Raw genomic sequence first — 12,724 nt, 5'->3', positions numbered from 1 at the left:
TTTCAAAAAAACGAAACAAAAAAAATGATAATATACTCATGCAATTTGAGAGATTATTACCTGTATACATGCATCCAATGTTCCAAAAGCTTTGGGAGTCCAAAGATAAAATAGCCCAATGAGCTACAAGAAAATGAGATGTTGCTAACTTTAGCTTCTCCTTATTCAATGGGCTATAAGAAGATGCGATTTTTTTCCTATAGAAAGTATGAAAGTTAAAAACAAAAAATGAAGTACCATATTGTCTTCACTCTTCACTTTTACTAATACGTTTTTTTTTCTTAATAAAATTCCTATTTTACCCTTAAAAAACGGATACATGTTTAAAATGGCCGTTTAAAACGGGTTTAAAATGGATTCTTTTGCCGTTTCCTTTTTTTTTTTTTCGTATTGTATAATATAGGGGTGTCAATTCCTAAACCGAACCGGTAAAATCGGCCGGACCAAACCGATAACAACCCGGACCGAACCGAACCGAAGCCTTATTGGTTCGGTTCGGTTTCGAGTATTGTAACCCCAAAACCAAACCGAACCGCACCAAAAACCGGATGAACCCGAAACCAAACCGAAACCGGCTCAAAACCCGGACCGAAACCGAAACCAAACCGGTAAGAAACCGAAACACTCCAAAATTCATTAAAAAAATCAAAATTTGCATAGTTTTGTATACATTTGTATGGAAAATCGAATCCAAACTAGACCAAAAACCAAAACCAACCCGGTTACAAATCGATTTAAGAAACCGAAGTTCACCAATTCATCATTTGGTTGTTTCCTAATGGCTCCATACCGGTTTAAAAAACCGATCCAAACCGAAATGAACCTCATAAATCCAAACCGGTACCAACCCGAACCCAAACCGCACCGAAGCCGACACCGGACCGAAACCGATAAATCCTTAATGGGTCGGTTTCGGTCACTTCCAAAGTCACATCGAAACCGGTGGAACCGGACCGAAACCGCACCAACCCGGACCGTTGACACCCCTAGTATAATAGCATACGGGAAAACGCATTTTAAATGACAAAAAAACGCAACCACGTTTTAACTAATAGTGGTCTAGAGTGCAACTAATTAAAACGTGTTTGAATTTTAAAATGGCAATATGGGGTGTTTGGGAGTTCACGTAGTTCTAATTATCACCCTATTGTGCTTATCCTTAGTTTACACTTTCTCCTGATTTTTGGATAATTTTGGATGTTTTTCTTATTTAATATATCTAAAAATCTAATATATTTCAAAAAGCAATGGGTGTGACACCAAGAATATGGCAAGCATTAATTTTGTGACTCTAGTTAAAAAAAAAGGTAAACAAAATTTGGATATTCAATGTATTGAATTCATTTGGAAAATTAGTGAGGTGTCCCCATCAGGAATACGGCAAGTAACAGGGTTTAGAAGATTGGTGAGCATGTACAAACTTTAGTCATCCCATATTACCTTGAGGAAGTTGCTGGGTTAGTTGATAACCTGTAGCCTCCTTAACATGGCATAGCACGCTTTCCAGTCATGAGACTATGGATAAGAGGTTAGAAAGTTATCTTCAGAGATTTATGAACCACATCATGGTGGAGAAATTTGGAACTTATTAAATCCAAACTTTAACAAATATTGGATCATGCAACTATTATTTATAAAGGGCAAAATCTCACTTGATACCTTTTTTTAGTGTTAAGGACATGGTGGAGAAAGTTGGAACTTGATAGATCCAAACCTTAACAAATATAGGATCATGTAACTATTGTTCATAAAGGGCAAAATCTCACTTGAAACTCTTTTTAAGGATTAAGGGCATGGTGGAGAAAGGTGGAACATAATAAATCATAACCTTTACAGATATTGGAGCATGCAATATATGATGCATAAAGGGAAAAAATCTTGGATCCTTGGGTCATATTAGGCAAGTAATGATTTAAAAAGTTGTGCTTGAAGAGCTACAAAGAGGTACCCTAGTTTGTTATCTTATATTAATTCATCAAAAAAATTATTAAAGCTCAACTTGTATTATCATATTCAAACTAGCATATTCACGTTTGGAGACTTAAATTAAAAATAATTGTATTTAATCACATTCGATTTTAGGATAACACAGATTGGGTCACAACTTGGTGTCAATGCTCCATACCAAATGGTTTTTGTATTGATTTTATGAGAAATAGTTTTGCACATAGCCAATGTATTGAATGCCTTCTCATAATCTTTTTTTTTTTCTCTCTCATTTCCTGACCATGTGGATTCCATGTAGACGATACTGTTCCCATGCTAACATTATTATGGCTTGAGAGATTCTCCCACACGGGTAGTGTGGAGAACCCACTCCCTAATTATGTTTAATGGATGAGACTATATTTCTATCATTTTTTTTTCTTCCATATAAATTGAAGCCGAACAAAAAGGATATAGTTTAGTTTTGGCCTGGTTTGATTTTGGTGGTTGTGAGGTGGTCTTAATGGTTTCTTATTTGATCCGTTACCAAATTGTTATCGGTTCAATATTGATTTTCTAAAAAGAAAAGTGTTTCCCATCCTCTAGAGCGTACACTGCGTTGACAGGAAACACCCATTCATGACTCACAACACCCTTCAGGTATATTTGAAGGGGACAAAGAGGTCATAACACGGGGAGGAGAGAGATAGACACAAAGGTCCACTCCCAGATAGAAAGCATTATCCCATATTAAGAGAAAAAAAAATTTCCATTAGTTTTTATCCGATCGAGTCTGATCAATTTATTTGAATTCTTATCAGTTTTCGAAAAACCCAAACCAGAATCGAACAAATAAATACATGATTTGATTCAATTCAAAAATTTCAATCCGATTGTTTCAAACTGAAATTTGACACCCATACATAGAAAGAAGTCTCTAAGCAAGTGTTTTGCACATTATTATTTGTAGAATGATCCTTGACAGCTCCAGATATCGAGCCCATAGAATGATTTTAGAGAATGTATCCATTACACAGTAGTAGTACATTCCCCCCTGAGGAAAAAACACGCTTGTGGGGAATAATGATGCTTAGATTGTCTCCTTAGAGGTGGCGTCTCAGGAGATAGGCTTATGCCACAAAACTAGACATTTTGGCACCAAAGGATTCGATCTCATCAACAATTTTTTTTTTATTTTCAAAACCATATGACATATTGATGGGACACCACGACCTTTACGTAAAGTAGAAGTTCATGACAACCGAATCGGCAAAAGAGAGGGTGATAATTCTGCACGTGTGTCTTTCTAGGATACTCTTTTACATCCAAGGACCCTAATAATTGAGCAAGATGACAAAGTTGGTGAGTTGTTAATATCACACAATTGGAAAATCCATCGACCTTAAATACTGTAATTGCATATGTCCATTTATTCAAGTTTTTGGCCTGATTAGTTTAGTGGATCAATATTAACCATATAATCATATAGATCAAATTATATCAGGGTTAAATGAAAATTATTTAATTTTCATGAAAAATAATAAAAAACATTAGATATCTCATGTGAGTATCTCTAAGAAAATAATAAGAGTCGAACTTAGAACCATGTGCTTTTTAGGGCGAAGGTCCCTTGCCAACTTGATTACCTCTTTGAGGTTCACTACTCATCTTCCTATTTGAAAAAACAAATACTCACTACTCACTCTTTTTGTTTATGAGGGAATACTCTGTTTTGACCAATCACAGTATTCTAAAATGTGAAAGGGATAAAAATAATCATTGTGATTTGTGAATGTATTTTGACTACTTTATTTTGTGAAGGGAGCAAGTTTAATCCATTTTTGTGGTCAGATGTTGCTCTGGATCATGAACAATTTTTATTTGGCTGAAATTTTCGTTCTCTTATTTCATTTTATATTGAATCTTCTTTTGGGTCTTGAGACCTTTGCTATTGAATATAGCCATGGCTATGCCTATTCTTAAATATAGGATTCATTTAGATTGTCTTTTTATACTTCTAGGGTATCTTTGAATTTTAAAAATTTTCAGGGAGTAGGTTGGTCAGAGCTTATGATCCTCTCGTCGGATGGTAAAATAGAGCCCTATAAAATTATTTTCATCCAAAATATTTAAAAACTAAAATTATTACTATTTTAGATAACTACGGTTCACTAGGTCTCTAGCTCTGATTTAAAGGTTTGTAGACTAGGATGATGAAGCTTGATGTGGTCATAGGAATGGTGGAAATGGAATGCCATAGGTAGGAAATTGTTATTTTGTTTAATTTTTATTTTCTCTCTAAAAGAATATATATATATATATATATATATTTTGACAATGAGATCTACATAAAATATGGCATATGACATATGACCATTCTTAAATTCACTAGAGGTGACGATTCTTTTGTGGGGAGGGTGTGTGATGTTTTGCGCTCCAATAGCCGACCTTAGAATTTAATAATTGCTTGTCATTGAGGGTTTTAACTTTTGTTTCCTTTAGAAGTGAAAAAAATAATAATAAAAAAATAAATTAGATTAAATTAATAATAATAATTTTTCAAACAATTTTGGGACACTACTATAACATGTGGTATAGAATAAATCAATGATCAGATTATGACATAGAAAATCTGTCCACAAAACTCTGGGTCCCATCATATATTAATACATCGTTGCCTTGTGTTTTTAATTGGTGATTTGTCATCTTTGTTACCATGCCATCAAATAAAAAGACTCTTCACCTATGCTACGTTTGGAAGTTAAGAATAAATAAAAAAATAAAAAATAAAGAAAAAGAAAAGAAAATATAAAAAAAGACAAGACGCATGATGATATAATAATTGATATATGTGTTCTTGGCTCTTCAATTTTAATATTTTTCTAATATTTTTATTTATTTTTTTATTTTTTTGGCTTCCAAACATAGTCCTAAAATTGAGTTTTTCATTTTATTGGCTATGGTAATTGGTACCATCAGGTTGCACTAGGGAGGGATAATTTTGGACTTGAACAATAGCAATTGTACAAGATTCTATAATAACTGATATATGTGTTCTTGGCTCTTCAATTTTAATATTTTTCTAATATTTTTACTTTTTTTTTTTTTCTTCCAAACATTGTCCTAAAATTGAGTTTTTCATTTTATTGGCTATGGTGATCGGTACCATCAGGTTGCACTAGGGAGGGATAATTTTGGACTTGAACAATAGCAATTGTACAAGATTCTAGTCATGGGGCCACATCCCAATGGAGAAGAAAGGATGAAAGAAAACTTCAACCCAAAATACAAGCTATATGAGCAAAATTAAGTATATCTAAAATCATGAAAAAAAATCACTGTTTTAATATCAGATATTATTATTACATGCACACTCAAGGTTATGACATGTTTGCAATTTTAAATCACGTTGAGGACACCACCCCTTTTTTTTTTTTTTTTTTTTTAAACATATTCACACTCCATTGAAAATTTTAGGAAGCTTGGTGTGAGGCCATGGACCCATCTATTTCCAATGGAGTCTGTCATATGGCAAGAAAGAGAAAATTGCTCTTCCTTGCCTCAAATTCATATATTTTGTTTTATTTTTTGTTGGTGATAGTAAGAGGCTTAAGCTTTGAGGAAAACGTTCTTTAAGCTGCAAGGGTGTATAGTACATTAGCACGTACCTTTGTATCTATCTCTTTTTGATCTGAAATGATCTCATTTCCATGCAATATACTTTACCATTTTAATAATGCACTCTATACCGTTTGCTTAGAAAACCTTCTCCCTATTATTAAGGTTTTCTTTTCATGGTACTATAAAGGTAATTAAATTTCAAGGGTATTTTAGTCTATAAGATGCATCATGCATATCTAATTATTTTGACAAACTTGAAATGCATATTTAAATTCGGACTGATTCAATCTATACGTATCAATATTGATATAAAAAATGACCAATATCATACTAGATACTTTTATAACATTAAATAAGATAGTGAATATTTATCAAATAAAAATAAATAAATAAATAAGATAGTGAATAAATGACCAAGTTGGGTTAGGATTGATACACTTGATTTGTTTGACACAATCAGTTCTTAATGTTAATATATGTTTTCTCACATATAATACCTTAGATAATAATGAATTGTTAGAACCAGCTGTTTTGATTTATATGTTTATCTACATTAGATTTGAAATTTAAATCCCAAAAAAACTCATATGAAATTAATTTTATGTTCTTATGTGCTCCAACATTAAGCATTGACATAAAATTATCATAATATTAGCATATGGTATTTCATGGTTGACATGAACATGAGTTGAGGTAGTGTTGAGATTATTTAACATAATTAAGAAATGTTTTAGGTTAGAGTTTAGGTGATTTTGACACAACTCGAAATTAGTATGTATAATCACGACCCATTGCCATCTATAACCATAGGAATGGACACACGGTAAGACTTGGATCCGCACTCACTTTTACGGGGATTTGAATTTCTCTGATTTTTTTTTTTATGGGAAAAGGTTTTATGAGCCGATTATGGAGTTTCTCTCTCCCTCTCTCACACACATATGAAATAACCTCTCGACTTCATATGTTAAAATCATTTTATCCCTCATTGGTGCTATTTCTATATGAAACCGTTGTCATTCCTCACTTATCTTCTCTCCCTCATTTGAAATGATCTCTTTATTTCCTAACTGGAATCGTTTCATCGTTCCTCGTTGGTGTGCTGCATATGCTATGCGGTTCGAGTACCCTCTTTCTCTCTCTTATTATTGTTTTTTTAAATCTTTCAGAAGGTAAGGTTTTCTTTCTTACTTTTTTTATTTAAATGAATCTTTCTAATAACGGAATGAAATTGTCCTCTCCTTTTTTGGCCTTCGAAGAAGACAAATCTGCCACGTGTTTGTTTGCTTTGGCCCTTTCAGGAATCAGGCTCATAGGTTTGGGGCTAGATACCTACCTGGGGTAGGTGATTGGTCTTGGTCCCACCTAAATGATTTGAATAACACCTAGCTAGCTATAAACATCAATTACTAATTAATTTGAAAGTTTGATAACAAAGTTGATCCATCTTAATTTCTCATCAAATTTGGTTGATCTCTCACCTATTAATGAATTCTCCCATCAAGAAAAAGGCTGGAGAGGGTTTGTAATCTTCTACTTCTTACATGCTTGCTTGGGGCTCCAACTAAGGTTTAAAAACTTGTAATCCAGATTTCGATTGATGGGAATTGGCAAAAATCAATCAAAACTGACACAACCCTAGTTTTGTAAAGGGATTAGCTCAGCCAGATAGGCCAAAATCAGGAGCAGGATCAGTCTCAATCTTTTTCAATCCTAACTTCTAAACAAGTGGCTTCAACTGAAGCCCTCAAGGTTTTAAACTAAGAATTAGGTATGAGATGAGTTCAGCTTCTCTCTATAGAGCCCAAGGGACAAGGAGCCATCATATGATTGGAAGGTTCTGGGCACGTGTCCCTAAGTCACCTCAATCTTGGGATAATTCTATTTTCCCTAGGCTCTATGGAGAGGAATCTTATCGATCTTTATCGATTTTGAGTTGAATCATTCAATCGATTTGATTTTACCTGACTTTTGATGTGGATAAAATCAGCCGGTCTAATTGGAATTTGACAATTATGATTTGAGTTTTAAAACCATTTCTCTCTCTCTCTCTCTCTCTCTCTCTCTCTCTCTCTCTCTCTCTCTCTCTCCTACTACGACTACCACTACCACTACCACTATCACCACCACATACACCCATACAAAACAGAAAAATAATAATCCACTGTTAATGCTTTTCACTTTCAGGGCAAATAGGGCAGTAATGATGACCACCGTTACGCAAAAATTGCAAATGAAGTGATAGGTATCTAATCTCATAATAATAATAATAATAATTAAAAAAAGAGTTTAATTGAATCATATTTCACTTTTGATCCTCTCATTTTCGGCTTAAAGGTTGGGATGCTTAGGACCTGTTTGGATCCAGGCATACCTTTGTACAAACATCTGTTTCTTGTTTGGAACTGAGTTGGTTTATATCAGTGGTAGATCCAATTGATAAAACATTGTGGGTTTTTTTAGTATGGTATCCTACTTATGGTAATAAGTATCAGTATCGGTGTCGATATTGATCACAACCCATACTAATATCAATAATGAAACCAATTATCTTGATCCGTATCAATATCATAACGATATCAGGTATTCACAATATCAATTTATTGACCGATATAATACTGATACTTGATCCATGAATTTGTGCTTACTCATGGGAAATTACCTCTGCTCTTTTAATTGGCCTATTTTGATCCTATCCGGATCTCGGATCTCAATTCCAAACGAGTTTCTAAACCCTAGAAGGAGACTAGCAATAATCTTAGGAATTCATAACCTCACACATCTTGAGAAGAACTCTTATATTAATTTAATTTAATTAAAAAAAAAAAAAAAGGGCCTGGAAGGAGAGAAGGAGATAATGTGATATGTACCTGGAGGTGTTGAGCTTGAGATTGAAGAAGCTCTTCTCTCCACTGTCCTCAGTCACTCCATGAGAATTTGGTCAGCTTCGCCGGTGTCTCTTTGCAAATTCTTCAACAAAACCCACCATCTTATTGAATGGGACCTTCAATGGAGTGATGATTGGTAAACTTTGCGTAAGAAAGGAGGACAAGAAAAAACTTTTTCTATGCGTGAGCTTCACAACAGCTTCGCGTTCAAGGCCACCATTATATATCTTGATTATCTTTTTGACTATCACTATTCAATCATCTGTTTTAGTGGCCTAGTTGATCTTCTCTACTCTATTTTTTTTTTTTTGGCAAGACCAATACATAAGGGACCCACGATGGGCCATTTGGCCACATTTTATTACTAACTTTTAACTTACTTACTACATTATATCCAAAAAGATGGGACAGGAGGGTAGAATGCTCGGTCTTCCTTAGATGTACATTAGAGCACAACTTTCTAACTGCCTACCATTGAGCTAGAAACCCATCCCCATTGGCTTTAAAGTTAGTGAGATAATTCGTGAAATGTCACTTTGTGGATTTTGATATATCCAAAGTCTTAAGGTAGGTGGAGATGGTCCAAGGATATTTTAAATTTGTTTAGGTGAGCTGAATTTTAATAAAATCTGATCGAGCACATAAAAAGGAGGGAAAAATATTTTAGTTTCATTCCATTTGATGGGAAGGGATTGAATTTTGTAGCAACATAGGGACTAAATCCATGAAGAGCAATGGGTTTCCAAACTAGTTCATGTTCTCCAATGGTGTCTCATGCTCTGAGCATAAGGTGCAAGAGGTATCTAGCAGGAAGCCTTTTGCAACAGCCTCAGTAGCTATCTCTTCTTCTATTTCTTTTAATATATATATATATATATATATATATATTTTATTATTATTATAGGTCAACCTTTCAGTTATTGTCCATCTTAGTTACTTGTCTTATAAATTGGAGAATGTAGCATTTTATGTGTTGCATGTAATTTATTACACTGATACTTAAAAGATTCATACTTATGCATATATAATCATGAGAGTAAAATACTGAATGATATTCTGATAGTTAATATGTTGGAAGATCTTAGATTAAGATATATATTTTTGGAAGAGCATTTTCTGAGCAAGCAGCATAGGAAGTGCACCAATAAGAAGCAATGAAAATGTTTCATACTCAGAGGGGTGGAGATCGAGGTCATTTCATGTAAGAAGAGAGAGAGAGAAAAGGTGCATGTATAATGTACCCTCTGTGGTCTGCTCAGAGACATTTTCCTATAATTTTTAATAAAAGAAGAAATAATACTCAAAATTTAATTAATTGAAAAGGAAGCGGAGTACATAATATAAAACAAGAGCTATAAAACAAAATAAAAAGAAAGAGACATCATGAACATAACATGCAACTCAATGAGATACTATGCTTTGGCCCCTGGTTTTGGACCTAGTTTTCCTCAAGTCATGGTGAAGGAGGACCGCCTCTATCGATGGCTATCATTGCACTTGGATAGATGTCTATGAATAGTGAAAGGAATTTCAAACCTCCAACATATAAGAGGAGTGACGATGACCTTGGATTTACATAAAACCCTTCCCTTAATTTTCTCCTAGTGTTTAATGCTTTATTACAAAATCTTTATGATCTTCCTAATCAATAAAATTCTCTTGATCCATAAGTTGTTACCTCCTCATAGTTATCTTGGTCCACTTAATCTTTAAGAATGAATTAGTCCTCATATTGTCTTTATGAAACATATAGAAAATTATAACAACCCTAGACCACTTGGCTATTCGGTCCTATGCCCATAGCTCAAGAATATGATGAAGATGATGCTGATGATTGTGATTATAATGGTGTTCGGGTCATTGCTAAAGTGTGTTTTGGATTGGATTTTTTTTTATTTTTAATTAAATAGAAATTTTGTTTAATGCTGAAATGTTTAATATGAAATTAAGTTTGGAAATCAAGTCTCAAGTATTAGCCCCATGTCTAGAAAAATAATGTTAGAGAAATTAGAATGATTTAGTAATCTGTAGAAATATGATATAATTCTGTAAATGTAAGTGGTATCTGCAGATTCTACACCTCGTTGTACACACAATTTAAAATACTAGAATGGAATTGGTGGAAGCAACTACTTTGAATCGGATTTAACTATTTTTTATTTCAATTAATCCTGATTTTGAAAATCTTTTAAGAATCAGCCATGAATGTATTTAGATCTCATTTTTATGGGAATTTAATTTTTCTTTTAATTTCTAAAAGTATATAAAATCACTGATAATTATTTTTATACTTTTTTTTGTGAATTTTTTTTGTACGTAGTTAAATCAAGAAAAGTTATGAATACAAAACTCAAAGAATTCTACTTAAGAAATAAAGGATATTTTCAAACACATGCCTCTTTTAGATTCTATTTTCTAGGGTTAGGTCAATTTTGTTTGATTTATGAACATTCTAATTTGATCTGAATCAGAGTTGATGGAGGCTGGTCCCATAATTAATTCTGAGTATTTAAACTTTTTTTTTTTTAAATGAAATTTTTTTATAGCTAAGGAAGTCCCATCAATGAATATATTTACATAATTGGCTTTTCAATACTCTCTAACTGATAGTCATTTAATTGTAGTATAATGTTTACACTACTCTTTCCACTAGAAATATGAACACTTACTTATGGATTATGTATATTTTATATCATAAAAAAATTTAGGTAATATGGACATCTATACATATGCCATACATAAGACCACCTTCTCTGTAGGTTTGACCTAAATTAAAATATAATTATAATAACAAAGAGAATTGAGATCAAATAGAAATAGGTTGACCTAATTTAAAAATACAAATTAAGTCCAAAGAGAATGCTTGTCACTCTTCATTTTACTTCATTTTTATTTTTGTCCCCCCCCCTCTCTCTCTCTCTCTCTCTCTATATATATATATATATATATCCATTTTATGCATAACTTGTGGTCTTTCTTTCTCTTGCTGTTTTCATTTTGTGCAAATTTGACATCATCTTTCGTTTTCCTTTTTGATAGAAAAACAATCATTTTATAATTTTTTAAAATTTCTTATAAATTTATTTAAAGGCTTATATATTCAATTGGTGGTTGAAATATCTAGTACTATTGTGACATTCCTCTTCAATTTATTGTTGGTCATGTTGTGATTCCTCCGCCTGTTTTTTGCATAGGCTTACTTGATGAACATATATATGTTTCACCTCTAAATGGTACTTTTACCCTAGTTCTTCATTGAAATGAAAAATAAATAAATAAAAAAAGAAAGACTACAAACTCTTGATGTGTAATTGGGCCAAGACACAACTAGTGCAAAAAGATTGCAGTGCTCCGTTTAGAAAATGCTTGCTCATGCCTTTTCATTGATTGCTCCCACTGGTGTGTACCTACGTCAAGAGGTGAGGTTCTCTTTCCTAAAAAATAAAAAATAATAAGAGAAAGGGTTCTCTAAGCAAACGACATAGAAAAGCATACCAATAAAAAATGGCAAAATGATTTCATTCATTGTGGAGCAAACATGTCAAATTCATCTAAGAGCTCAGAGAGAGCGCTCTAATGTATCATTCCCTGCCAACTTAAAAGCTTTTCCCATGAAATAAATTAGAGGTTCAATCAAATATTGTGAAAACTATTGAATCCTTTTTTAAGGAACTCTTTTTTTCCTCCTATTTTGATTCTCTCTTATCTCATGCCTATTTTGATTCTCTCTTATCTAATGCTAATAGTATTTGAATGTGGTTGAAAAGGAAATTTATAAATTTATATTATGCCAAAAAAAAAAAACAAAAGTTTTTTGTGTGTTAAATTGCAAAAGTGTACAATATTATCAAACTGTATGACCAGTTTAAAATAATGATCAATTGGACCCAAAAATAATAAACCATAACAAAAAAATTTATTAATTGAAAGGTACAACAATTGTCAATTGTCGATCATAGAACTAATTAAAAAAAAAAAAGAACTTATAACTAGTTCTTGCAATATATTAGACATAAGAGATTATCCTCAAAGGAATATATTTCTTTTAAAGAAAAAAGAACTCTATCCAACACTGAAAAAACTGTACTCAAACATAAAGATGGGTAAAATGGGTGAGATGACTGATTCATCATCATTAAAAAATAAAAATACCCACTCTATTGATCCATCCAGTTGTAACCCCATTGGCCCTCACTGGTGAGTGATGACAGAGAAATCTTCTCTATTTCTTTTTTCAAACTAAATGAAAGGTTAATGAACAAGCACAACGAATTGTCGACTCGTCGTCA

At 32.8% G+C, this 12,724-nt stretch overlaps 1 long non-coding RNA gene across 1 annotated transcript; it reads right to left on the bottom strand.

Annotated features, from left to right (window-relative positions):
• Window positions 1-2,770: 2,770 nt before the first annotated feature.
• LOC122057134 lies at window positions 2,771-8,506 on the bottom strand. The gene is made up of 2 exons (XR_006133461.1): window positions 8,418-8,506; window positions 2,771-3,260 (listed from the first exon to the last, which is right to left on the bottom strand). It is a non-coding gene; the product is annotated as an uncharacterized LOC122057134 (long non-coding RNA).
• Window positions 8,507-12,724: the final 4,218 nt, after the last annotated feature.

The sequence above is a fragment of the Macadamia integrifolia genome, chromosome 12 (assembly GCF_013358625.1).
Source record: "Macadamia integrifolia cultivar HAES 741 chromosome 12, SCU_Mint_v3, whole genome shotgun sequence".
Classification (NCBI taxonomy): domain Eukaryota; kingdom Viridiplantae; phylum Streptophyta; class Magnoliopsida; order Proteales; family Proteaceae; genus Macadamia; species Macadamia integrifolia.
Note: the sequence above shows the minus strand (reverse complement) of the source record. Positions and strands in the feature narration are given on the sequence as shown.